Here is a 26,543-nt window from a genome sequence, read left to right on the forward strand (position 1 = left end):
ACCGAGTTGAAAATTTGGTTAAGAGCATCGATCAAATAAGATAAGAGCTCCTAAAATCCAGCTATTTATTTAAAAAAAGTTTTGTATGTATGTATGTATGTTCCAGCATAGCTCTCGAATGACTGTACCGATTTTAATCAAACTTGGCATACGTGTTTTGTGTACAGAGGAAGTGGTCATAGTAATATTGGGAAGAAGAAGGAGCAACTCTCAAAGGAAGAGGGGGTCTTAATTGGTCAGAAAATCAAGTTTTTTTCCTGCATTATGAGAACTTTCTGAATGAATACGATAGTTTTTAGGCCTTTGGTCATATCTGGAGACCGGAGATTAAATAAATTGAAGAGAATTCCAGAGACCGGAACATGATGTCGAAAAGAAAAAGGGGCAGCTATCAAAGAGGGAGGATGTCTTAATTTATAAGAAAGTCAGGCCTTTTATTGCCATATGGGAACTTTTTGAAAAGGTACGATAATTTTCATGCCCTCGGCCGATCATGGCCAGAAGTTGATGTCTAGGGACCGGAATATGATGTCCGATGTTTTTTCTAAAACAAAGATGGCGACTTCTGGTTTCTGGGAAGCTGTATACAACTGTAAAAAACGTTTACAAACCTCCAAAAATTGGTTTTTCCGGAACCAGGATGACCTTTAGAAACCAGAAATAAAAGTCCAACAACATTTTTTAAATTCAATATGGCGACTTCCGGTTTCAGAATTTTACGAAAAACGAATATATGCTCTGCAATATGTATATTTTCGATATCAACATGACGTCCAGAATCCAAATATTTATGTCCGGCGCAAATTTTCAAATCGTACATGGCGGATTACATTTTCTGGAAAGGTTACTAGAATACAGAAGAAGTCTTGGACGTTATATTGAAACGTTGTTTTGAAATCAATTTCGATTTCTGCTTTCTGTCAAGCTGTGTAAAACTGAGTAGAATTGTTAAATAATGTCAATATTTCTAGAAAGAGAACTATGTTCAGAAAATGACAACGGGCGTCCAACTCTATTTTCAAATTCAAGAAGAAAAATATTCAAATACTCCCTGATATTAGGTTCATAGGTTCATAGAGCTGACTCCCCAAAACCGAAAATTGGTGTCCGAACGTTTGGTATAGTGAGGGTTGTTTGTCTGCATTGGAAGTTATTCAAAACTTGAGGAAAATGTGGAGATAGTCCCCGTATCTCCAAATTGTTAATTCATGAAGACTGATTTTCAACTATAAGGATGATATTGATCTTATTTACACAAGACAAGTAAAACGAGAAGGCATAGCAAGCAATAATTTTAACTATAAGAGGTGAGCTTAGGCTATTGATTATGTAATTTCAGTGTAATTTGAGTTTATTGTAAGTTAATCGATACCGTCGAAGATGCTGATGAGGCAATGCTTTTTCCAACGGAATTTTTGAACTCACCCGACCCAGCTGGAATGCCTCCGCATCGATTGTTATTCAACGAAAAAGGTGGTATATGAGCAAGTTTATAACTAAAATAGAAATATTATTTGAAATAATGGGCTGGAAAAAATATATGGAAATATAGAAAATTATAAAAAAGCAGAAATTTTTACACGAGCAAAGCCGGGTACATTCAGCTATCAAAACTAAAACCATATCCTGAGTAACCGAGCTTAACCAAAATTCGATATGTTACATTACGAACTTTGTCCGGATTGAATATAATCGATTGTTGGGTCATAAATATCGCCCCCTTCGTCAAAGTTTTCAAGGCGTCAAATTTTGGTAGATAGACTCTTCAACCACCAATCAACTGAAATGAAAACCACCCAAACCACTAGCCCAATTTTGCTTCGAACCATGGAATCGAGATTAACATCCTTTTCCATTACGAACGCCTATCACAGCTCAGGCTGGAACTGTTTCCCGGTAAATCCAACAATCATTTTCCACAATTCAAGGGTTCATTACACTCATCAGCTCGAAAAATTCCACTAACTGCCAAAGCTCCGCTGTCCGTTTGATGGAAAGCAGAACAAAAAAAGCCCTACTCCGGCATCGGCACTAAATCCTGTGGCACACATGGCGAAACATTTCATTTCCACATTCCTCGCACACGACAGCAATAATCCATTCGAAATATTTTCTCCGAACACACGCTCGTGCCTCGTACATACATGTGAACTTTTGCTATCAATATTTCTCACACCTTGTACAATCCTGGCTGACGTTGTTGGCCGGAGCCGACCTCTCCGTGGCACCAGCAGCAACAAAGACAACAACAACGCCAAAAGAAAAGCGATATCTTAAAATAGCTATCGGAATTCGTACGTACCGTCGGGCGCCGTCGTCTGCCACGGGATATTTTCCGATTTGGTACTGCGTATTTTCGTTTGTTTGTTGATTCCCTGCGCCGGGCGGCGCTGAAAGCACTATAAAACCACTTTATGCCCAAACCAAGTTTCTAATTAATATCACCTGAGCCTAGTTAAACACTATTAGCTGTAGATTACGACTCACTACACTAGAATAGGGTGACCCTTCCGGAACTCACATCACAATCCCATCTGTCCCCCAAGTCGAAACAGGAAAAAAGCTGTCACGAGACGTAAAAGCGAAAACTTTCGTTCCACGCCAGCATATTTGCGGGATTTTCCGCCACAAATCACTTTCCGCCTTGTGAGCTCGGCATCCCACTTAAGAGATGAAACAGTTCTGGAATTATCCTAAATCAACAATAGTAGCCAGCAGCAGCATCAACAACGAGGAAAAAATCCAACACACTACTAGATACTAGAAACGAAACAACACTCAGCAACTGACTGACACTACTGTGACTGTCTGCATAATCTTAGTTCAACAGCATCACCGCGACGCAATAAAAGATTCATTCACTCGCGAGCGTCCGCACCACCTTGTTCACCGGCGGTTCCGCGGTTCTGGTGGTGGTGAAGTAGCACCAGCAGCAGTCAAATCAGTGGAAACAACATCCGCAGCAGCTGGCAGCTCTCGTAACACTCATCTTGCGCCGGCTTCTCGCTGTCGTCTGCGGGGAAAAGTCGTGTGAAAATTCGTCCTTCCCGGTTATTTTCCTTTGCCGCCGGCATCATCGACCGACGATGGTGAGCTTTCCTTTATTTTTTTTGTTGTTGTTGCTTCCATTTCTTATTTCTTCCTTCTTCGAGACTCTCTCGAAAGGCGAGAGCCGGTCTAGTAGAAGACCATGTAAGTTGCTATCTACGGTTTGTTCCGGAAGGGCACTGGCCTTACAATGTTTTTGGGGCCAAGCAGAGAAGAGCTTTCGTGCGCTTTCGGTCGTACGCTTCGGAACGATGACGCACGAATCATCCTGAGCACGACCCATTGTCAGCATCTCTAGCGTCAGCGTCTCGTTGTGACGGGCTGTGACGATGTGAAGGGAACCGGACGGGATGTGGAAGCCGGTAATTAACACCGAAACCGACTGCTGGCAAATGCTGGACGATGCGATACGACAGTGCTGTTAGATGCTGATAGTGCGTTTGTTGAACTTAAATATGGGAGCTCTGTTTTAATTAAGGACTCCTTCTCGGCACTCTTGGCATTAGAAAGTGAATGAAACCGGGCGGAACGATTAATGGCGATAATTATGCACTGCTTCTCGATTGAACATTTCGCAACGTTACAGTATAGTATGTATGGTATGTTGTGGAGAGCGAGTCATGATTACTCATGAAGGACCGAATTGTTGGCTCATTAGGAAGAAGCTTTCTGAATTAATTAAAGCGAAGCTCCTCATAGGTATTCAGTACAGTATTACCGTATAATGCTGGGTTGTTTTTCAATCAATTCAAGGCATTAGAATAAAAAATGCTTTTATTACATAGTCTTTGACAATTTTTTATTTTAAAATTTTTACGCTAGACGAGGATAAACTCTGAAGCAGGTAAAAAAGACTAGTAACAAATCCAGAGTTACTTGTTGTTATTCGGTTTTATGAAGATTCTATTATCTTCTTATTGCTGGTTTCGAAAATGGTGGATTTTCTCAATATTTTTTGTTTGAAAAAAAAAAAACATAGAGACAAATTTGTGTCGTTCATTTAAAACTAAAGCTGTACATAAGGAGAAAAAGGAGAAAGATGCGGACTTATGAAAGTATCATGTAAGTAAGCGTAGCAAAGCCTTGGTGCTACATTCCGATTCGAAACTCGACCTTCTGTTTATTTATACACAGACTTCGTAGCCAACTGTTGAGTGTACAGGACAATTGCGGAGCTAGTGCTACGATCCTACTGACACTAACAGTCTCTCCCGAGCCGAGACTCGAACTCGTGCATTATTTGCCATAGCAGGTCTCGAGCGACTGTATCATACGCTGTCTTGAAGTCCACGAAAACATGATGTGTGGGCATTTCTGAAGGATCTGTCGGAGAGTGGAAATTTGATTTGTAGAAGCGCGTGCTTGTGTGAAGCCCGCCTGGTACTGCCCTACGAACTCTTTCGCTGAAGGAGATCGACGGCGGAGTAGAATTTGGGAGAAAGCTTTGTAGGCAGCGTTGATCATGGCTGGATGTTTGGCCGAGGAGGACGGTTCTGACATGTGGACGTGGTTCGAGCGCACATGTACTGCTACTAGGATGTGGTCTGAGTCGATATACGCACCCCAGAGGTAGCGTATGTTTGTAATGTTTGAGAAAAATCGGCTATCAATGAGAACATGGTCAATTTGATTTGTTGTTCGGTGGTCAGGTGATCTCCAGGTGGCTTTGTGGATATCTTTGTGTGGAAAGAAGGTGCTTTTAATCATCAGGCCTCGGGAAGCTGCGAAGTTGATGCGTCGTTGGCCATAGGCGTAGCCAGAGGGGGGCAGGGGGGGAGCCGTTTCCCCCTCTCCTAAATGTTGACATTGGTGCAGAATTTTGTTTTCAATAACTCCATTAGCAGAAAACGACATCTTTAGCCCATAGAAACATCTGTGTAAAGTATCAGCCAGATCAAAAATAATTGATTGAAATGCTTGCGCTATGTTTCGTGGAATTGCACAGGTTTTTCAGTTGATCCACCAAGGATATTGCAGCGGCAAAGGTACCGGATAAATCCGCCTGCATCAACTAGCTTGGAGTATTGGAACCGAGCTGTGACAATTCCTTGCCTTGATTCTCTTGTAACCTCACTGGAAACACGGTTTGATGAAGATAGTGCACCTGCCTACGCGTTGTTCTTGCTGCATCCCGCTAACGTAATACGCATGTCGTTGGAAGAGTTCAAGTGCAAAACCGAAAATTTCGTAATTTTTATGAAGTTGACAATTTTGTCGGAGAGGTGGAAGTTTTGTATTAACATTGCAGCAGCATGAGAGCAGACCGTAAGAACTTGGAAGAGTTGGATCTTATAGACCTGCTAGCTAAAGCCCGTTCTTTCTTCCCTGCGACTGAGAAAGCAGTTAAAATTGCACTTGCTCTACCATGGAAACATGTACGATTGAACGCTCGTTCAGCACATTACGTCGGGTGAAAACCTGGCTGAGATCAACAATATTTGAACAGCGGTTGAGTGCTCACTGCTTGCTGAATGTTCATCGGCAGATGGTCAACAACAATCGTGAAAAGACACATGAACCGCTTCCGGAACGTTTGACGTTTGATGCCCGAAGATTTTATTGAGAATCTCGACTGTGTCTTCAATCTTCACGTCTTTGGGAAGCTTTGACAGGATGTAGTTGAGATAGCAGCTGTGTGAATGGGTATCCAGCTTCCAGAGAAGTGAACGTACCTTCACCGCATCATTCAGCTGGCCTGCATCGTTCTCGAAGAGGTCCTGGTAGCGGTTACAATACAAATAACGTTACAAACAAATAACGTTACAGAGGTCCTGGTAGCGGTTACAATACAAATAACGTTACAAACAAATAATGTTACAATACAAATAACGTTACAAACAATAACGTCCGAACGTAATTCAGTTTTCTTCGTCGAAGACAAACTCAATGATGTTCGAAGAGATGGACTCCAAAATCTGTTGTCGTTCATGTCGGTGTGTAGGCTGTGAGGCTCTATCACCGGTCTATACATCGCTTCGGTTGGTAACCTGGTCGTTTATATCCCCGATGACGATCGTGACGTCTCGTGACGAGCAGCCGTCGTATGTTGCCTCCAACCGCGCATAGAATATTTCTTTCTCGTATTCAGGTATACCTTCGTGCAGACAGTGCACGTTGAAGAAACAATCTTTAATCCTCAACAGACACATCCTCTCGTTGATCGCCTTCCAATTGATCACGCGATTCTGCATTCTGACCATAACATAAGACCCGTTCACAGCTCGTTGGTTGCTCCACTGCTCTGGTAGAACTGGGCCTTGCGGACTCCACGAACTTTTTCACACTTACTCACCTTTGCGACAGATCTCCTGCAGAGCCACGATGCTAAATTTTGCACCCTGTCTCCGCCCACAAAATTTAGCGACTTGCAGTTCCAGGTACCCAGTCTCCATTCGTGGTTCGTTTTTCGTTGCCTAGGTCCATGCCAAATGTCCCGAGTTATATTTTTTTGGCTGTTCGTAGTGTAATTGTTTAGCTAGGTTGGGTTTTTGATCGTTTTTCAAGAAAAATAGTCTATCGTCAAGCTTTGTTTCGTGCTACCGTAAGAGCTAGTTATGATAACTTGTTATGAGGACAAGACACCAACACTTATCACTTTTATCAAATCTATAATTGAACAAAATAAAATTTACCTGTACCGACGACAGGTTTCGACCGAAATTCTGCTCATCATTCAGGACGAGGCCCGTTATCCAACCGATGGCTATTTTTTTCTTGCGGCTAACCAAATGTCTGGAGAGCAGAGATGCCAGATGTTTTTGAAAAATGTCTGCAACTGCTCGAAAAACCGGAAAAATCTGCTTGAAATCTGACAAAAATCTATTCGTGATTCGAAAAAATTTCGCTCGTGCTGGTAAAAGTCTGTAAAAATCTGCACACATTTTGAGAAAAACTGCGCAAATATAAGGAGATTCTGACAAAAATCTGCAGAAACTATGGAAAATCTGTGAACATCTGCAAATCAATAAAAATCTGCACACGGACTCTAAAAATCTGCGTTTTGCAGACAAATCTGCACATCTGGTATCTCTGCTGGAGAGGAATGTGGTAGATTTAGCTAGGGGCTAGACAACTCTATTTTCAAGATATATTTTGATAATCATCGTTTATCTGTCACATCCATATCACTCCGACAATAATGTGCTGTCAAGGAGCTGTGATATAGGTATAGGTACGATAACTACTATGTAATATCGAGTATTGGAAATATTTCGCGATATATCAATAGTGTCTTGCCCTTATTTTTTATTGGAACTCATTAAGAGGATACTAAAATAGTCTCATTCTACCAAAAAAAACTAGAAAATTACCCAAAGAGAACTGTAATGCGAACTTTTGGCTCTGAAAATATTTATAATAACAATAATCCTCCCAAAATAGCATTTTAAATAGTTTCTCAGCCTATAGAAACGTTTATGCAAAGTTTAAGCCAAATCTAAAATTACAAAAAATATTGAAACTGGGACATTTTTTGAGGAACTGCTCAGTTAAAATGTAATTTTAAGTTATATTAAAAAATGTGCAAACATATTGAATACTTCAAAGTTTACAGAATAGTTAACTTAAATTATGTTTTCCTCGAATTGGTAAAGATGTCACTTAGTCTAGTCTGACTAAACGGTGTTAAAAAAAATTCAATAACACAGGTCGACAAAAGCGAAAAAAAAGTTGCCCTAAAGCTCAAAATGGTTGCCCTCCAAAGGTTTTACAGCTTTTTAACCATTCCTGTGAATTTTGCTGCTTATATATTTGTATTTGTATTTGTATTTGTATTTAATTATATCATCTGACCAATTTGGTCTTAATGAAGTAGGTTGGGTGGGGAAAAGCCCATTTGAGAAATTCCTTACGAAACGCTCAAATGCGCGTAAAAACCCCACCATCTTTTGATTAAACATTAACATTTCAAAAACTAAGTCTAACAACAAATCAATATACTATTGTAAAATATGACACACAAAATCACTTAATTAGCTAAGACACAATTTTACCCTAAGGCTAATAAATTACAACATTCGCTTAAGTCTATTTTTAAAAGTAACACTAGATACGTTGAAGTCAAATAGATAAAATACATTGTTGAAGACGTCACAAATCGCCCTGATGGGTTCGTTTTGGCCATATTCTGTACGATGAAATGGGAGACGCAGAAAGCTTCGCAATCTTAGGTTTCGATAGGGAACATTCGCGTTGATTTGAGCCAAAATGTTTGGAGCGTCAATTCCGCCACTCAGCAGTTTTCCCACGAATACAGCCCTGGACATGTCTCTTCTTTTCGCTAGTGTGTCAATAGACCTTCCTATCTGCGCTAGTATTAGTGGTCGATTTCACTAATACAGGTTTAATTTTGGTTGCAAATAATCAACACGCTGGTAGTAACAAAAAATCACAGAAAGGTTGTATGCAAAGCCACGACCGCAAGGTTGAAGTAGAATACTTTTACAAGAAAGATAAGCCGGCTGCTTGCGTGTCAGTCATTTTTTCTAGTAAATAAACGTTGACCATTCATTGGAAGTATTGTAATTTCTTTTAGTTTGATATTTTGAATGAAGTTCATTAAACATTTTTAAATTTTGTGCAAATGAGAAGTTGAAGTGCTGCCGAATTGTAATATGCACATTTAATACGACATCACTGAACGGAAACGGAACAAAGGCTACGGTTATGAAGAACGCAAATGACGGCGCGATGCGATTCGCCTTACCGTGGTGAAATGTACAGCTCTTTTTAAGGCGAAGTAGAGCTATACATTTCAACAGATTTCGTCTTGCCGAATCGCATCGCGCCGTTGTTTGCGTTCTGCATGACCGTAGCCAAACACTAAGCGACGCAAACACGTAATAATAGTCAGAGTATGCATGTAGATGAAGATAATTAACTTTGGATTATAGCGCAAAACGAGGAAATATTACCTCTTCAAATATTCATTTGTGTTTTGTTTGTTTGGAGGATTGTGTTTCATTGATTATTATTTGATAAGGCAATCGACCTTCTATAAACTCATTCGCTTCAGACCTCCTTAAGTGTGTTAGAGAGCTTCGTAGCCGCAAGGTTACAGAGTCCGCTTTGATAAGCGAGAATCAGGCCATTTGGTTGTCAAAGGACTTTAACATGGATTCATTCTCAGGCTCTCTACTACATACCCTTCCTTCAAGCTGTTTTCTATAGTAGCCTTACTGACATTCATCCTAACAAAAAAGTCCCTCTTATAATAAAACTGTTCTGAGTAACGTATAATAGTTCTCTTCAGGGAATTGTAATTATGACGCGGTCTTGGCTGGAGGAACGAGGTTTCGATACGACTCCTTCCTCTTGACAAAAATATAAGTCCTCCTTATAATAAACCTGACCAGAGGTGAAGCATGAATACCTCTTCAGGGAATTGTGATTGTGACGCGGTGTTGGTAGGAGGAACGAGGTTCGATAAGACTCCTTCCTCTTGACAAAATAAGTCCTTCTTATAATAAAACTGATTTCAGAAACATTTACCCTCTACAGGGAATTGTAGTTGGCGATATTGGCACGAAGAACGAGGTTTCGATTAGACTCCTTCCTCTTGACATAATTAGTCCCTTTTAGAATGAACCTGGCCAGAGAGGAACGTTAGGTGTAGCGTCAGTTCAGGGAATTGTAATTTGGCGATATTGGTAGGATAGAAAAGAGGCTCGGTATAGTAGAGCAGTAAGCTTGAAATGAAAGGGTAAACTCTCACACACAAGCACGGATATAAATAAAAAGAAAGCGTATCCCAAGCAACAATTGAAACATAATAAAAAAATAAATTGTGTTTATGTTGCACTAATGAAATTGCGAGGTTTTAAGAAACATTTTTTGTTACTACGATGAAATTGTAATGAGACAAGCAACAACTAAAGTTGCATCGCTGCTTCAAAAATCTCCACACCAGCAACGTAATTCGCGAGGTTGGATTTGTTGTTGAAACGTGTAAACGGCATTTGAAAACCTAACCTTCACTGAATAGATCTAGTGGGTGGAGCATATAGGTTGCCAACGTGATGCTTGCGAGATAAACAAAACAAACACACAAAAATACTTCTAAAAGTTGCTGTCATGTTCTGAAGCCATGTAACAGCAACTTTTGCTCGATCGTTCGCCTTATATTTGTTTTTGAGATGAGGTTATTTACTGCGTTGTAACTTTTGCGTACTTGGACTAGAAGTCGTCCAAAAAGTGTGGGTCTCTAAAGCGAAATGTGATAAATTGGTTTGAATTTCATTATCACGCTGAGGTACTGATGGATTGAAGAAGCAAAATTAAAACTGGTAATGACCATTAGCATGATAAGGGAAGCAATATTCAAAACTGAGCCATGAGCTTGCAAGTGTTTCTACAGTAAATGACGTAAATAGTACAAACGAGAAAAGTGAATAGAAATTGATAACTGGAGTTGAATCCTCAAATTTCTGGAAATAATCAAAGATAAATCGCTATACAGACAATCTCTTTCCATTCTGATCATTTGCCATTTTACAATCTTACCACAACGCCATGAAGTTTCTATCACACCCTAGTTGCTGCTACGATACATCTTCGTAGCTGAAATTTTACCATGCAGCATTTACCATGTTGTTATCAAATTCCATGCATTAGTTCATACACATTGCTGTTTCATTCTTGAAACTTGTGCTGAAACAACGAAAATGTTGCAATTGGCTCCACCTCCTGCGCTTTTTTTGTCATTGTATAAGAAACTGAGATGTAACTGCAACTCTATTTCGCATAAGAAATTGTTGCTGTGATGCACAAAGTTCATAATCGAAACAAATTTTGCTGGGGATCATTCACTTCAATAGTGATACTGCCAATAATATGAAGTGCGGAGTACAGAAAACACCTGGGCAATATCACAATAGATCAAAATGTCTCTGGTCGCAGTGATGAGTCCACACAGAGAAAAAAAAAACTCATTTGTGTTCTTCAAATTTCAGTTGTTCAATTTAATATCCGATGAAATGTCTGTTTATTATCTGATGAAGCTCTTATATACTTATATAGGCCAAACGATGCATTCCCAATTTACTAGGTCCATAACTCTGCCGACCGTGCTTGGGATAGCGCGGTATAACGACCAATCCGAGGTCGAATTTTGTGTTTTGACAAGGCTTAAGAATTTTCAATAGTACAATAGTTCGAATGATAAAATTGCAATTTCATGCATTTGGTAGGAATCTTAGAAGATTTTCTAATCGATTGCTACAAAAACGAAGGAAATTCATCGAAAACTAACCGATTTATTAGCATTTGAAATCTTTCTCACTTTTTTCAGTTTTAGATTTTCATTTCACATCCCTATGTAGCCGAACTTCCCGAGAGAAGTATTCTACTTCAAAATTAAATCTTCATTAATTCATTTGTTGTCTTTGTAAGGATAATTGTTCAATTTATCATAGGATGTAGTGTTTATCTTACATCTCTGTGTTACCTTGACAGTGAGGACTAAGGCGCACGGTCAAACACAATAAGAAAGGTGTTTTCACATTGAAAACTAGACACGGCTTTACTGGAGGATGAGTTGGCAAATGCATCTACCACTAATACCGCCGCTATCATACGAAAGCGCGTCGTTTCATGTGGGAAATATCAACAACGAAAAATGACGCGCGTCTAAGCATAACCCGAACTGTTTCGCCGTGCTGCTTCCATTTACTTCCACATCGGCCTAAAGGAAGTACCGGCTGCATCTACCGCTGAGGCTGTCACTATACTGCTATTGGTACCAAAAGCTATTAACTTTTCAAATAAGTGTTTTATTTGTTCTCAAAAGAACAATTGTTCAATTCAAAATCGGATTTACGCAATCGCATCTCTGTAATATTACCGATAATAATATTCTTCTGAACAAAATGATACAACTTTCCCATTAGGCCTCTGCCATAATAGACGCGAAAAGCGACGCGAACCAATTCGCTCGGCTGTAGGTTAATGTACAGCCATCAGTAGAGCTGCCATTGGTATCCGCTGTACCTGCATCTGCTGGCCCAGCTGCTATCGATCCTGAGATCCGCTGAAATTGCTTCGCTTATCCGCTGCCATGCCACAGTTTTGGCCGCTATCCGCTATCGATGGTATCCACTGCACTGCTCTCGTTGCTGCTATGGGAGGACTGCTGTTGTCGCTGTTCAGAACTATTATGAGCGGCTTCGACTAAAACAGGCTCTTATATAGGGATGAAAATAGGAATGAATTATTTTTCGTACGTGGTGGAATGATATAAGTTGAAAAATATGTGTGACTTCATTCTGGCTCAGAGCGATCATTTGATAAGCTCCACCTCTTTTTTCAGTTTCTAAAGTTTTTCCTCAGTTTCGTAGCACGGATGCACAAAAATGATTTCTTGTGGACATTCTGTCGAGCCGGACCGATAGCACTCTCATTAAAGCAACAAAATAACATGTTTTGTGTCGTGTTGCGCAGCTTGGTTGAAGGAAATGTTCCCGTCCCTGTGTCATATGAAAGCAGATTATTGCGTGTTTGACATTGCCGATGGTAGACATGAGTATGAAGGTCAAAATTCTGCTGAGGTATCAAAATATAACCGTTTTAATTTAAGACGCAAGAGCGTAAGTGCTGCATTTCTGTTATCTGCTGCCATCCAGCACGAGAACAAGTATAAATTATAACCGGTCCTTCTTAGGGCCACCAACACGTTCTTGAGGCAATGTTGAATTTTTCCTCGCTTGCAAATGCTGAAATTCGCGGTTTTTCGTTGAAGAGCACCAAAAGGTGCTATTATATTTCACAACACTGGCAAGTTTGTTCAATTATCATCATTCCGGATAACCATTCGCCGATAATTCTAGATCTCCTGTTTTTTCTAGTAGAAATTGAACGTGTGCGACAGATTTAAATTGCTAGGATCCAACACAGAATGCTTGCTTGCGTTGTCAAACATTATTAACTTTCAATGACTTGTTTATTTGCCTTGAAAAAGGCATTTTGATTTCCAAAATTGGATTTCCTGATGGCAATCTACATGCTGCCCCAATACGAGGGAAATGATGGCAGTCTGGCGACACACGCTGAGAAAAACCCCGCTGCTCCTGAGACGTGGTGACCAACCACAGGGCTAGTGATGTTGCTAAGGAATGACGACCACTGTTGTCGCTGTCTAGAACTATTATTAGCGGCTTCGGCTGAAACAGGCTTTATATAGGCCAAATAGCATGTTTTCAATTGCAAGGTATATGATTCTGTCGACCGTGCTTGGGAAGCAATCATATAACGACCAATCAGAGGTCGAATTTTTCGTTTTGACAAGGCTTGACTATTTTCAATAGTACAATGGTGTGAATAATAAAATTACAATTATCTTCTTTTGGGAAGAATCTTGGAAAATTTTCCAATCTATTGCTGCAAGAACGAAGGAAATCCATCGAATACTAACCGATTTATTAGCATTTGAAATTGGACATATTTTTCACTTTTTTCGGTTTTAGATTTTCATTTCACATCCCTATGTAGCCGAACTTCCTGAGAGAAGTATTCTACTTCAGAATTTCCTCCTGCCCCGAGCTTTTATTCAAGTTGTAAGCCGATTTTTAGTTTTATTTCATCTGGTTTTCCACTAAAACAAAGTTTGTTGAAACAGGTAACACTAATGAACTAGGATTCATAAGTGCAATATTTTTCGAAATTGAATACCAGCTGATTTTTTGGTTGAAAACAAATCGATTTTATTAGGATACAGACTAAGCCTGTATTGGTGAGATCTGGCGTAGAAAGCTCTATGCCAAGTAGACGGCATCGGTTAGCATAAGGTGGTAATTGGGCAGGATCACGCCATGGAAGTGATCTTAGAGCGTAACGAAGAAACCTGACCTGTACTGATTCAATCAGGTTGGCCCAGATTTCAGTGTAAGGGCTCCATATGATGGCAGATGTTTCCAAAACAGAGCGAACTAGTGAGACGTATAGCGATAGCAAACAAAACGGATCAGTAAACTCTTTGGCGATTCTCATCATGAAGCCGAGGTTTCTGTTTGCTTGTGCAATGATATGAAAATAGTGGTGCTTGAAGGACAGCTGCGAGTCAAGCAGTACACCTAAATCTTTTATTACCGATACTCTCTCGAGGGTTTCTCCACATATACTATAGTCCCAAGGTAGCGGCTTGAGTTTTCGTGTGAAAGAAATTACGGAACATTTAGAAACACTGATTGTCAGAAAATTTCGGGTACACCAATCAAAGAATGCATCAAGATATTTTTGCAACTCTTTGCAGTCAGCTATACTGCCCTTCCAAGCATAGTTGTCCCAGCGTGCACAAGGTTTGTGTAGAACATGGGACTACTATGATTGGAACGGCAGTATAGATCGAATGATGCGAAACAGTTTAAGATCATCAACATAAATTAGTATATAGCCAAGTGGAATGACGTAACAAACATCGTTGAAAAAAGATTGAAAAGCAATGGTCCAAGGTTACTTCCTTGAGGGACACCCGACAGGTTAACGAAGCTATCTAACTCGGTGTTGCCCAATTTAATGTACAGTGTGCGGTCTACGAGGTACGATTTTAACCACTTAGTGAAATGGTGTGATGCACTAAGGCGTTCAATTTTAGCCAACAGAATATTGTGATCAACACGGTCAAACGCTGCTTTCAGGTCTGTATAGATAGTATCCACTTGCATCCCGTTCTCTATGTTTTTGATACAGTGTGACGTAAATTCCAGTAAGTTAGTCGTGGTCGATCTACCTGGGTAAAAGCCATGTTGGACTGTAGAAATAAATGGCTTGAATTCACGGGTTAAAACGTTGCCGACTAAGATCTCAAATAATTTTGATCCAGCGGATGGTGACGTTATTCCCCTGTAGTTTACCACATCGTGCTTGTTGCCTTTTTTGTAAACTGGAAACATAGCCGATTTCTTACAGCAATCAGGAAATACCCCTTGTAATAACGATGTATTAAAAATCATTCTTAGTGAAACACTAAGCGCGATGGCACATCTTTTCAAAACAATGGCTGGAATACCGTCAGGCCCAGCTGAAGAAGAAGGTTTCAGTTTCTCTGTGGCTTTGAGAACATCTTCGTTAGTAAAACTTAAATTACACAGATTTACTACGTTATGAGGAACGTTGCGAAGGGCGCTCTGTATTTGAGACGTATTTGCACAAGTCGAACTAAATACGCTCGAGAAATGTTTCTTGAATAAAGAGCCAATACCGTCAAGTGATTCTGCACTGTCATTTCCAAGAAACATGCTATTGGGATGCCCACTATCTTTCCGCTTACTGTTAACGAATGACCAAAATCGTTTTGGATTTCTTTTGAGTTGTGATTGGGTGCGTAGCACGTGTTGCGAGTAAAAAAAACGGTTGTAAGTTTTATACTGTTTTCTAGCAGTCGTGAAGGATAGCTTAGTCATAGCGTTTCGTCGCCTAACGTAGTTGCGAAGTGCAGCTGCTCTTTGTCGTCGATTGGACCATACAGGTTTCGGCCGTGTGCGAAACAACGGAACAAAGTTGCTAAATTGCTGTTTCAGAGTGTGTGAGAATATTTTTACTACACTATCAATATCAGTTCCACGACTCAGCAGATTTTTCCAATTAATTGCGAGTAGAGCCCTCTGGAGACCTTCGAAATCGGTTTTACTGAAGTCAAGTTGCTCGAATCCGAAGGATCAGCAAAAACGCTACCAGAGCGGCTGGCTTTCCAAGCAAGGCCAGGCTGATTGTAATCCCCGAAAAGCAAGTGAGAAGTGTTCGATTGGAGAGAGTTCGTAATAGCAAGCACCGAGTCGATATGATTCTGAATGACAGAAGTGTTATCGGCGGTGTCAGGCGGGATATATACAATACCTACACAAATGTTAGTGTCATGTATGCGAACGTTTACCCATAACTGTTCAATATCAAATCTAACACTAGGTCTTTGTTTAGACTGTAACCTATTAGATACTGCAACGAGGACACCGCCGTCGCGGGATTTACCTGTACGTGCTACGTCACGGTCATTGCGGTAAACTGTGTACATTGGTCCATACAGCTGAGGGGAGCAAATTTGATCGTTCAGCCAGGTTTCGGTGAAAACGATGACGTCATAATCAGCATCCAAAGTGGCAACAAACAGCTCGTCGATTTTCGTGCGTAGCCCTCGCACATTCTGGGAGAAGAAATTGAGGTTGTCGCATTAATCAGCATCCAGCGGCGCGCCATCGACACAAACATCAATTGTAGAATTCGACTGAAAATTGGGTTGAATTTCAACGGCGGCAGAATCAGAACACCTAGCTTCATGTGAACATATACATTCTTGTTGTTTACCTGTGACAAGTACGTGCTCGCGCTCATCGTCAAAATCAAAAACCCTTCTTAAACTGTCGACTTCACATTGGTTGTTCATTAAATCATCAGTGTCGCCTCCAGTCTTTTGTTCATCGCTCCTTTCAAGTTCATCAATGTAACATTTTTGAGCGGCAGCTGCTAGCACGGGTTGGCTAGAAAAAAAATCACAGGAAGGTTGTATGCAAAGCCACGACCGCAAGGTGGAAGTAGAATACTTTTGAAAAAAAGATAACCCGGCTGCTTGCGTGTCAGTCATTTTTTCTAATTTCATTTCATTTTGTTTGATATTTTGAATAAAGTGTATTGAATATTTTTAAAATTTTGCGCAAATGAGCAGTTGAAGTGCTGCCGAATTGTAATATGCACATTAAATACGACATCATCGAACGGAAACGGAACAAAGGCTACAGTTATGCAAAACGCGAATGACGGCGCGATGCGATTCGTCTTACCGTGGTGAAATGTACAGCTCTTTTTACGGCGAAGTAGAGCTATACATTTCAACACATTTCGTCTTGCCGAATCGCATCGCGCCGTCATTTGCGTTCTGCAACACCGTAGCCAAACACTAAGCGACGCAAATACATAATAATAGGCAGAGTATGCATGTAGATGAAGATAATTAACTTTGGATTATAGCAAAAATATTAACTCTTCAAATATTCATTTGTGTTCTTCAAATTTCAGTTGTTCAGTTTATTATCTGATGAAATATCTGTTTAATATCTGATGAAGGCTCTTATTTAGGCCAAATAATGCATTATTCAATTTACTAGGTCCATAACTCTGTCGACCGTGTTTGGGAAAGCAATCGTATAACAACCAATCAGAGGTCGAATTTTGTGTTTTAACGAGGCTTAAGAATTTTCAATAGTACAATAGTTCGAATAAAAAAAATTGCAATTTCCTGCATTTGGTAGGAATCTTAGAAGATTTTCTAATCGATTGCTGCAAAAACGAAGGAAATCCATCGAAAGCTAACCGATTTCTTAGCATTTGAAATTGGACATATTTTTCACTTTTTTCGGTTTTAGATTTTCATTTCACATTCCCATGTAGCCGAACTTCCTGAGAGAAGTATTCTACTTCAAAAATGCAATCAGAACTTTTCGTGCTCTTTTATGCAGATATGACATTTAGATGAGGACTTATGGTATATTATGTGAGGAACCTTTTAGGCACAGTTCAGACCTTTTGTTTCAGTAAACTGTTGTACCTTTTGTAAATCTTTGTTTATGCAACGAAAATGATGAGAATTAAAAGTTAGAACTATTTTGCCTTTTATTACATCCCTTAGGAGAGTTCAAAAGTTATGCTTATATTGCATGCACGACAATATATAAATTTCATCATTTTCGCAGTATTATATCCAAGGTAAATTAGACATGAGAGCGTACGGAATAAATAAATGGTTCGATTTCTCCTACCTCTAGTAGAAGGCCCTTATCCAGCGTCCTAACCAGAGGTTGGACACGTGTTACCTCTGGCTGCTTTTACATTGACCTCCGTACTGGTACTTGGTTTCTTCGATGCACTTCCCCCATGCTGGTCCTTCACGCGTTTCCGAGCATCACGCTTGTATTTGGCGTTCATATATTTAGACATAGGACTGAATACACTTCCGATGGATTTCTCAATAAATGCAATAAATGCACTCGTAGTCTCTATGCTTATATTGCATGCACGACAATATATAAATTTCATCATTTTCGCAGTATTATATCCAAGGTAAATTAGACATGAGAGCGTACGGAATAAATAAATGGTTCGATTTCTCCTACCTCTAGTAGAAGGCCCTTATCCAGCGTCCTAACCAGAGGTTGGACACGTGTTACCTCTGGCTGCTTTTACATTGACCTCCGTACTGGTACTTGGTTTCTTCGATGCACTTCCCCCATGCTGGTCCTTCACGCGTTTCCGAGCATCACGCTTGTATTTGGCGTTCATATATTTAGACATAGGACTGAATACACTTCCGATGGATTTCTCAATAAATGCAATAAATGCACTCGTAGTCTCTATGCTTATATTGCATGCACGACAATATATAAATTTCATCATTTTCGCAGTATTATATCCAAGGTAAATTAGACATGAGAGCGTACGGAATAAATAAATGGTTCGATTTCTCCTACCTCTAGTAGAAGGCCCTTATCCAGCGTCCTAACCAGAGGTTGGACACGTGTTACCTCTGGCTGCTTTTACATTGACCTCCGTACTGGTACTTGGTTTCTTCGATGCACTTCCCCCATGCTGGTCCTTCACGCGTTTCCGAGCATCACGCTTGTATTTGGCGTTCATATATTTAGACATAGGACTGAATACACTTCCGATGGATTTCTCAATAAATGCAATAAATGCACTCGTAGTCTCTTACCCGAGAATAATAAAACACTTCCAAGTAATGTTGCACTAGTAAAAAGACAATTTCCACGTGTTGTAACGTGCTGGAGCACGAAATCTATGTCTGTGATAGGGAACCTTCACGTTCACGAGGCATGACTGGAGAAACGCGTCTAATAATGCGGTAAAATTTTTAATGTCTTTTTGTGCAAATTATTGTACTCAGACAAAAACCTGTTTTGAATTGGATGAATTTTTAGTGAATAAACGTTATCCGTTTGTTATTCAAAGTTAGTCATGCTGATCGCAGCCTTTGTGCTGCCCCTACAGTGGGGGGATTACTAAATAAAGTAAAAATTGGACAGCTACAACAGAATTTGATTGCATCCCGCACAGAATGTCTGCTTGTGTTGATGCCAGAAAATTATTAACCTTCAATTATTTTTTTATTTGCCTTGAAAAAAGCATTTTGCGGTTCAAAATCGGTTGCTAATTACAACCTTTGAGCTGCCCCAAGGTGGGGGAATTAAGATACACGGATAACATGCACTGTGGAAGCTATTTCACATTCAGTAAATTAGACGGGTGCGATAAATTTAAATCGCTAGGATGCAACACAGAATACTTGCTTGCGTTGACAAAAATTATTAACTTTCAATGACTTGTTTATTTGCCTTCAAAAAGGCATTTTGATTTCCAAAATTGGATTTCCTGATGGCAATCTTCATGCTGCCCCAACACGGGGGGAATAATGGCTGTCTGGCGACACACGCTGAGAAAAACCGCGCTGCCCTGAGACGTGGTGACCAACCACAGGGCTATTGCTGCTGCAAAGGAAGGACGACTGCTGTTGTCGCTGTCTAGAACTATTATGAGCGGCTCCGGCTGAAACAGGCTCTTATATAGGCCAAATAGCATGTTTTCAATTGCAAGGTATATGATCCTGTCGACCGTGCTAGGGAAGCAAGCATATAACGACCAATCAGAGGTCGAATTTCTCGTTTTGACAAGGCTTGACTATTTTCAATGGTACAATAGTGCGAATAATAAAATTACAATTATCTTATTTTGGGAAGAATCTTAGAAGATTTTCCGATCTATTGCTGCAAGAACGAAGGAAATCCATCGAATACTAACCGATTTATTAGCATTTGAAATTGGACATATTTTTCACTTTTTTCGGTTTTAGATTTTCATTTCACATCCCTATGTAGCCGAACTTCCTGAGAGAAGTATTCTACTTCAAAAACGCACATTCCCTGAGATTTTTGAAAGCAAATATTATACATATACTTAACCGGAGAGGGGGCCCGTTGCCCCCCTTGGTCCCCCGTAGGAAGCATCACAGTTATTGGCAAACAGGTGTTATGGACAGAGGCGTTGCAGGCGCCTGGTCTCGGCGCGTGCGCTGTCTGCCTCGAAGTCGGTTCTCTACTAAATATTATCTTTGCCAGTCGCTCATCCGCCATCCGTGCTACATGGCCAGCCCACTGTAACCTGCCGTGTTTCATCAGCTTGACAATATCAGCGTGTTTGTATACTTCGTACAGCTCGCGATTCATGCGCCTGCGCCACACCCCGTTCTCTAGTTTGCCTCCGAGTATTGATCGCAGGATTCTACGCTCGAAGACCCCAAGCGCTCGTCGATCGGCCTCCTTCCACGTCCACGATTCATGTCCGTAGAGCGCCACCGGGAGGATCAGAGTCCTATAGAGCGCAAATTTCGTACGGATCTGTAGGCTACGGGACCTGAGCTGGCTACGCAATCCGTAATAAACCCTATTCGCCGCCGCAATCCACCTCTTCACCTCGCGGCTCACCTCGTTTCCACATGTCACGAGGATCAATGCCTATTTTAAATGAAACAAAACGCAGTGTTTTTGTATCAACATCCTTCTTAACCAATTTCACCACATCAGCTGGCTCGTCGCTTTACAGACACTCTTTGACCATTTCATGAATATTTTCACATGAAACATCTGGGTGAATTCTGGATATATAAATCCAGAATTTTTTCTCAGCGGCAGGAACAGTAGCTATTGATGTTAGCAGGCTGGAGTTTGTTCCAACAACAGCGTCCCGGTTAGTAACATACTGCTCTTCACGGCGTCTTTTAGACACTGGGCGACTTATTGTAGGCCAGTTCTGCATACCGCGTGGAGTAGCTCCCGGTTTGTCATTCAAATTGGTAGAACTAACGGGCTTACACTCGGCCAGCTTTTCCTCAAACTGACGCAAACTAGCCGTAGTGCTGGCGACATTAGCATCAATTGCACTGGTCAGCGTTGTTATTCGCACTTTTAATTCTTCCAGCTCAAGCTTGAGCGATAGCACAATAGGAACGTTATCGCACAGTTCCTTTAAACAGCGATTGTTTACAGTAGCGCGACACTCATCACAAAGCCAAAAAGAGTTAGAGGTGATGGTTTCGTAAACAGGACGAGTTGTTCCGCAACAAGTGAAGTGGAATATATTGTCGCAGAAGCCACCACACTTTGCAAATTCGATGCCGCGAATTGATTTTATACATTTCCCACAGTTCTTGGCCATTTTGTACTGTATGTGATGAACGCGGTGCTGCCTAGGCAGAATAAAAGTTGTCGGTTTATGACAGTGATCCGGGTGAGATTTCACAACCAAACACTATTTTAAAGCGGTCCGGTAACTTAAATATCGATTAGCTAAACAATTGAATCAATCCGACCAATATAACATTGGAAAAAACTTCAAAATACGCAGAGATAAAAATCAATCACGATAGCAAGCAAACAGGGTTGCCAAATTATATATAGAATGCAGAAATGCATCAGAAATGCCAAATATATATAGAATGCAGAAATGCATCAGAAGGCCGCCGAGGGATTGCTTATCGGATTCGTCGCTTGTACGTTTGCATAGGGAAAAACTCTTTGGAAAAGTTATCTTTGCTAAGAACAACAAAACTCACAGGAATGGTTGAAAACCTACCTACCATCTCTCATGTTTTCCAGTTCGAGCTCTAGGACAAAACTTGGATTTTGAATGATGAAAGTGCTATGAAAGAAGGATTACTATTTTAAACATAGTTGCATTCAAACCAAAAGAATCAGTTCAGAAGATTATTAAATTATTATTTACAAAGACATTTCGAGTTGGACCTTTATATCATTTGTATCTATCGCGCTACTATTACCTGCAATACAATCTGTATAAATGAATGCATCAAGATTTAAGTTTCTAACATTTTTGATTATCTCATCATTGTCGGTTTATCGATATCTGAATACCTACGTTACTGTTCGTCGACCAGGTAAGCACCTTGTGATCAGCTGCTGAAGGGTACTTCGTTAACGTACGCTCCAACGTTTCAAATCGTTGTAATGCTTTCAGAAAAATTTATTTTATTTTTCGAAATTTCGTGGAATTTCGCGAAATTTAGAGACCAATTTCGTTTCGTATCGAGAACTCGAAATCCACCTTGATTTCGTTTCGACTAATTTGGCGAAACCGAAATTAAGGGTTAATTTCGTTTCGTTTCGTTTCGACACCAGAAAAGCCAGTTTCGCACACCCCTAGTTCTGTTGAATCGTCTATTTGTCTCTTCGTGATTTCGTCGATTTTTTAATAAAATAAAAAATTGTTTCGAAATCAAGCTCAACAAAGTTTGACTCAATTGGTTTTATTCTCTCTCAGATATTCGACTTTTGGGGAAGCGTTCAAACCACTTCATCAGAAGAAGCAATTTTGTAACACTTTATTTTAAATTGTTTTATGTTCAGTATTCGATAGGAACCATTCAAATATTACATAACGCGGAATTCGGCAATTTTCAATACCCACCCACCCCCATGTAACGTAATTTTACATGTTTGCCACACGCAATATAACGCTTCGCTGAATACCCCCCCACCCCTGTGCGCGTTATGTATTATTTGAATGATCCCATATTTATGGGGAGGATAAAAAATAATAGGAAATCATCTATCCAAGAATAAAAATTAATTTCCTAAACAGAAAACGGTTGCGGTTGAAAAATCTCCCATTTCCCATAAGTGCTCTCAAGCTATTCCAACTTGCCTTCTTCTTTTTCTTCGGTTTTATTTTTTTGGCCTGAGGGACAGTTGCCTCATATTAGCCAATACAGCTTCTATGTTACGGTTTCTCGGTACATTAAGTCGTTACACTTTTATTTTTGCCATACGTATGAATTGTAATACATTTTCCATTTCTGTGTAAACTGCATCCAGAATGATACACAGAATTATGAAAAATATCCTAAATATTGAAGCGTAGTAGAAAATCTGTTCACCCTGACATTTTTTTAATGAAATGTTTTATGATGATAAAATCGGGTGAAAAATGGGATAAAATCGGGGGCAGAAAAAATCGGGGGCAGATAAAATCGGGGGCAGATAAAATCGGGTACAGATTTAATCAGGTGATTACTGTATAACGCTTCGCTGAATACCCCCCCACCCCTGAGCGCGTTATGTATTATTTGAATGATCCCATATTTGTGGGGAAGATAAAAAATAATAGGAAATCATCTATCCAAGAATAAAAATTAATTTTCTAAACAGAAAACGGTTGCGGTTGAAAAATCTCCCATTTCCCATAAGTGCTCTCAAGCTATTTTCCAACTTGCCTTCTTCTTCTTCTTCTTCGGTTTGATTTTGTTGGCCTGAGGGACAGTTGCCTCATATTAGCCAATACTGCTTCTATGTTATGGTTCCTCGTTACATTAAGTCGTTACACTTTTATTTTTGCCATACGTATAAATTGTAATACGTTTTCCATCTCTGTGTTATTTAATTCGTTTTTATTAGCACACAATAATTCTTTTAAAGTTTTGTATCCTTCCGAATCGAAATGGTTCCTCAGATGTTTGAACTCTATGCAGTCAAGGAGCATATGTTCAGTCGTGTTATCCTTTTCACATATGTCGCATTTTTCGAGTCGTCCTATTCCCATTTTACCCAGCCAAAATTCTGAACAGTCGTGCCCTGCTAAGACTCTATTTAGGGTTCTTACTTCTTCACCATCAAAATCTGTTTTCCAATACCAGGGCCTTTTGGGGAAGTAGTCATAAAGGTCGAAAAACTTCCTTCCTTTTCCTTTTGTTAGCGCTGTTTCTTTGTACCAATAGGGTGTTTTAGGGGTATGTATATTATATTTTCTTCCGATAAGGAATTTAAACAGCAAAACTATTGAAAAAATCGATTTCGAATTTTAACAACTGTAAGTGGTTTTAAGACATACCCTACCGTCAAGAAATCATGATACAGGGAGGCTAGGTCATTTTTCAAATATCTTCACAATCCACAAAATAATGTTTTTATGCATAGGAAATCTGTGAACACGGTCCCCGTTGAAAGTTTACAAACTTCCAGTGACACATTAAATCGAGTGCGGTTAATCAACCGACTATTAGGATTCCACTTAATCACGCGCTCAAATGTTTTCAATATTAGGACATGTCTTAACATCTGGCATCCCTGTAATGACACGTAAACCAGGGTTATATTTTCCACAAGCCAGCAGCAGAAATGTCACTTTGCTTACTATCAGGGTTATATTCCCCAAAAGCCAGCAACAGCAATGTCACTCTGTGCACTACTAGCCAGTTAGTGAAAATTTAAAACAAATATAATTTTTCAATTTTAAAATCAAAGAAAACTCGTAGAGGTCTAAGACAAATTACGTAATGCCTACTGAAAGGTCGGTTATCGATTAGTATAAGAAAAAGCAGGTATTTTTTCAAATTGAAACCCCCTATTGTCCCTTGCTTTTGCCAATTGGCTTTTATATTTCCTTACTGCATCGGTCCATGTGAGCTTATTTATTAAAATAACATTTGAACTTGCACCTTCTTTGCAAGTTTGTCTGCTTGCTCATTGCCTTGCAATCCTACATGGCCGGGTATCCATCGAAGAACCGTTCCAGTAGCTTGCAAGTCGTGACAAATTTCTCCGGTTAATTCGTCCCACGCCTTCAACTCTTGCTGTGTTTTTAGGAGTCTACAACCTGATTGTGAATCCGTTAGTATTACTGTTTTACATCTCGGGAGCTTTTGGATTTCCTTCAATGCCGTTCTGATGCCCAGCAGCTCTGCTGTCATACTATGTCATACTCTCATTTCTAGTTTCATACTAATTTCCATCTTTGTCTCTTCCTCATACACCCCTATTCCGCAGGTCTCACCGATCAGCGACGCATCAGTATATACTTTTCGATGCCAGGAGAATTTTGTGTTAATATATTCCAATGCGATTTGGAGCATAGTTTCCGGAGCCATTGTTTTCTTGGTGATGGGGAAATCATCAATATTATCGCGTATGTCTATTTCGAACCGCTTTTCCGCATAGTAGCAACCATACACTTGCTTTACTTCTTCTACATTTTCCAAATATACTCGCTCTAAAAAAGAAAGTTTTTCCGGATCAGGGGGGTTACTCATATCGAGCATGACTAGCTGCTTAGATATCTCGTCATGTTTTTTGAAATGAAGCGTAATTCTCTTTTTCGCTGTGTAGTACCTTTTGAAGTACAGTGGTTCTTCATTAGCTAATGCTGCTAGCGTGTTTATTGGTGTTGTTCTAGTGCACCAGGTAGCAATTCGTTGGCACTGTCTGTCGGTCACTTCTAGAGATTCTTGGTACGATTCTGATGTTCTACCATACAGTGAGCTTCCATAAGATAGGAAATTACTATACAGTGCCTTGTGGAACAATACCATCACCTTGGGCGTTGCTCCTCCGATGATTCTAAGCATATTTTTTCTATCATTTACTTTGTGGTTTAATTCTCGGATGTGCGTTCCAAACTTCAGATTTTTGTCCACATATACTCCCAGGTATTTATAGTACCTGACTGTTTCTATTTCTGTGCCCTGCACCGTGAATTTCAGTTCGACGTCTTTTGACAAAAATACCACCGCTTTCGTCTTATTTCCATTTACCATAAGGTTCAATTTACTGCTTACTGCTGAGAATCCGTCAACTGCTTCCTGCGCTTTCTTTTTCGCCTCCTTTAGGTTTTTTCCTCGAACTATCTTCACGAAATCATCGGCGAATTGTAGTGTTACTGTGTCCTCGTCTGTATCAGTGGTGTGCAGCTCCTTTGTATAAATGTTAAATAAAGTGGGCGATAGAACATCGCCCTGCGGTAATCCTTTGGAGATTGATGAGTATATAGGCCCTTGTTCTGTATTCACTATCAGTCTTCTGTTGCACAGGAAGTTTTTTATCCAAACGACCGTGTCCTCTGGGAAATGTGCTTCGCGCATGGTTGCTATGAGCATTTCAATATCCACCGTATTAAACGCATTTGAGAAGTCGAAGAAAACAGCAATAGTCACGAGATCTTTTCGTTTTCCTTCCATAATGTGATTTATTGCGTACTCTAAGCAATCTTCTGTTGATTTGCCAGATCTGAACCCAAATGATAATTTGGGAAGAAGCTGGTTTTCTTCGATGTGGTCCTGTATTATTTTGAGCACTGCGGAGTTCGCTGACTTGGCAATGGTCGGTAGGCATGCAATCGGTCTACTGGATTTTACATCATTTGGTTCTCTTCCAGGTTTTTGAACGGGCACAATACGGATATCCTTCAGTCGGTTTGGGAGAGTCCCATTCCTGAAATATTCGTTGATTTCTTTTACTACTTTGACTTGCACGTCGGGATTTAAATTTCGTAGGATGTCGTATGTCAGCCGGTCGGTTCCCGGGGCTGAGTGACCCTTCTTCGACCTGATTATATCTCTCCATGATTCTACAGTAAGTAATTGTCGATCTGTTTTCGGGGCTTGTTCATCCCTTACTATAGCCTCTTTTTGAGAAGCTCCAAAGTTTTCGAAAAGAAAC

General features: G+C 40.1%; 1 protein-coding gene across 2 annotated transcripts in view; it reads right to left on the minus strand.

Annotated features, from left to right (window-relative positions):
• LOC129727275 (dual specificity protein phosphatase 3) overlaps positions 1–3,031 on the minus strand; it is a 150,013-nt gene extending 146,982 nt beyond the window's left edge. The window contains exon 1 of one of the 2 annotated variants that reach the window (XM_055684949.1): positions 2,303–3,031. The gene's annotated coding sequence lies outside the window, so the exon portion shown is untranslated. The remainder of the gene's footprint in view (positions 1–2,302) is intronic. The other variant, XM_055684950.1, reaches the window with a different exon arrangement.
• Positions 3,032–26,543: the final 23,512 nt, after the last annotated feature.

The sequence above is a fragment of the Wyeomyia smithii genome, chromosome 3 (assembly GCF_029784165.1).
Source record: "Wyeomyia smithii strain HCP4-BCI-WySm-NY-G18 chromosome 3, ASM2978416v1, whole genome shotgun sequence".
Taxonomy (NCBI): Eukaryota; Metazoa; Arthropoda; class Insecta; order Diptera; family Culicidae; genus Wyeomyia; species Wyeomyia smithii.